The sequence below is a fragment of the Penaeus chinensis genome, chromosome 42 (assembly GCF_019202785.1).
Source record: "Penaeus chinensis breed Huanghai No. 1 chromosome 42, ASM1920278v2, whole genome shotgun sequence".
Lineage (NCBI taxonomy): Eukaryota > Metazoa > Arthropoda > Malacostraca > Decapoda > Penaeidae > Penaeus > Penaeus chinensis.
Genome location: NC_061860.1, coordinates 16,609,143 through 16,611,642, shown reverse-complemented (window position 1 = coordinate 16,611,642; position 2,500 = coordinate 16,609,143). Strand labels below are relative to the sequence as shown.

The 2,500-nt window shown below is 42.9% G+C and overlaps 2 protein-coding genes across 4 annotated transcripts in view; one reads left to right on the top strand and one right to left on the bottom strand.

Moving 5' to 3' along the window:
* LOC125047756 (anion exchange protein 2-like) overlaps positions 1-2,500 on the bottom strand; it is a gene marked incomplete in the record, with an annotated part of 175,022 nt that overhangs the window by 82,475 nt on the left and 90,047 nt on the right.
* Positions 1-2,500, top strand: part of LOC125047757 (anion exchange protein 3-like) — a 61,310-nt gene that overhangs the window by 19,939 nt on the left and 38,871 nt on the right. The window lies entirely within an intron of this gene.

Here is a 2,500-nt window from a genome sequence, read left to right as displayed (position 1 = left end):
GTGCGTTATTTTTTCTGATTGGTGTGAGGATTCCCCTTTTTTTTTATTAGTTAGAGTTATTTGTATTTATTCGTTTATTGTTCGTTTGTTTGTCAATTTCCGTTTGAATAATTCGTTTTTTGGTGATTTGTTTTTGAGGGACAAAGTCGTTTGTGCATGCGCGCGCGCGCGCGCGTGTGTGTGTGTGTGTGTGTGTGTGTGTGTGTGTGTGTGTGTGTGTGTGTGTGTGTGTGTATGTGTCTGTCTGCCTGTCTATACGTGTGTTTGTGTGTAAACTGAGACCCATATTTCTTCTTTCACTTCATATGCATAAATGAGTACATACCCCCCCCCCCCCCAATCTAGAGGGAGGAATGCAGGGAAACGTTTAATCAGATATCGGCGCGGGAGGGAAATGCCCGTTGCCAGACGTGATCTAACAAGGCATGGGTCTGCTTAGGGAAAGAAAACTATTGGAAAAAAAGTGTTCTCTTTTCGTTTGTTCGTGTTGTATATCCATGTGTCTTTGCGGATTCATTTGTGCGTACTCTTGCGTCCGTGTCGCAGGGCGGCCACTCGCGCAGGGGGCCCGATCGGCCAAGAATGCATAATTGCTGTGCGCCGCCGCTGCCTGCCAAGCACCAGACCCCCCCCCCCCCCCTCGCTTGAGCCTCTCGCTGCAGGATATGTCTAGGGCCGCGTCTGGGCTGCGGGGCTCCGGTTGCCTGTCTGGTAGTCTGTCTGTCTGTGGGTGTGGCTGCGCTGATCCTCCTAGTCTGTTCTGTAAGGGGTGGGGAGAGTGTGTGTTTGTTTGTTTGTTTATTTTTCAAGGCTTTCTTTTTCTTAGTATTTCTTTGTTTTTCTCTTTCGCTTTTCCGCACGCGCGAGCACACACACACACACACACACACACACACACACACACACACACACACACACACACACACTCACACTCACACTCACACACACACACACACACACACACACACACACACACACACACACACACACACTGACTAAATTGTAAACACGTCTACCAGAAACCGACCAAACAAGCAAACAGCCACGCAGCTCCTGGCGGCGCGGCGACGGCTCGCGAGGCCTGCCCCCGATCCCTGGCTCGAATCCCGTCTTGCAGGATCCTAAAGATGTCGGCTTTCGTCTTGCCTAAGATGTTCATTTTTTCTTTCTTTGGTGTCCTTTGTTTTGCATCTTTTTTATTTTTTTTCTTGATTATCTTCGATGTGACTGTGTTTATATTTGTTTTTCTTTTCGTTTTTCTTTTTCTGTGTTTATGTTCTTTATCTTTGTTTTTGTTCTGTTTTTGTTTTGGTGAAAATATTTTTCGTTTTTTTTTTTATTATATATACTTTTTATAAACTACGTCGTTCTGTATTTATTTTTCTCTGCTTGGGATATTTTAAATTGTTTTACTTCTTATTTGGTGATTCAAGTTGTCTTTCGTATTTTCCTGCAATAACATATTTTCGTTGTTTATTCATCGATTTCCAAGTCATTTTCCACTGTAGTTATTTTTTTATTAATTTTCTCATTTATGATTGGAGATGTAGAATATTAAGGTAGAAAGATACTGATAGATAGACTAAAAGTAATTATGATTAAAACTATATTGTCAGGGATGAAAACGGTGGTGGCACTAATGGCAGTAACAATAATGACGAGGAAAATGGTCAGTTATTAGCGCCCGCACTCTTAATTTGCAACTTCCTTGCAGTGGATGTAGAAAATATTAATTAACTGATAAAAATGTAGTAGCATGAGTAGGGGAAGTAGGTACTAGCAACACTAGTTGTGGCAGCAGCAGCAGTGGTAGTAATAGCAGCAACAGCAGCAGTATTAGTAGTATATGTATTGTGGTAGTAGTAGTAATAAGAACATTAGTAAAAGCTGTATTATTAGCTTGGGAAGTATTCTTTTGCAACTACTAGTAGTAGTAATGATGGCAACGATACCATGGAAAATGGTACGAGAACGAATAGAAAAATTATATTTTGCTTTAGGTTTATCATTAAGAATCTTAATAATAAACTGCCTCTTTGAGGTTACTTTGAGTTAATCATCTTAGCAACAAGGCTTCGCTATTAGCACTCACAGATAAGCAGATAAGAAAATATGCGGCCACTGAACGGCCGTTGGTCACCTGCCAAGGTCGACCTCCCGCCTTTGAGCGCATTCCAGTTACCTCAAGCAGCATTACGGCCTTTTTGGAATTTGCATATAACCCACGCCTCACACAGCGAGGGGAGCCTCCAGTACACAGGCAGGGAGGGCGCCGTTGTAGCGGTCATGTATATATTCTTACGCATAAACATACATGCATATAAGAGCACGTGTATGTCCTGACACTCATACTCACCGTCACTCTGTCTCTCATCACACACACACACACACACACACACACACACACACACACACACACACACACACACACACACACACACACACACACACACACACACACACACACAGAGGACGTGCATTTTTGCGTTATCCCTTCAGC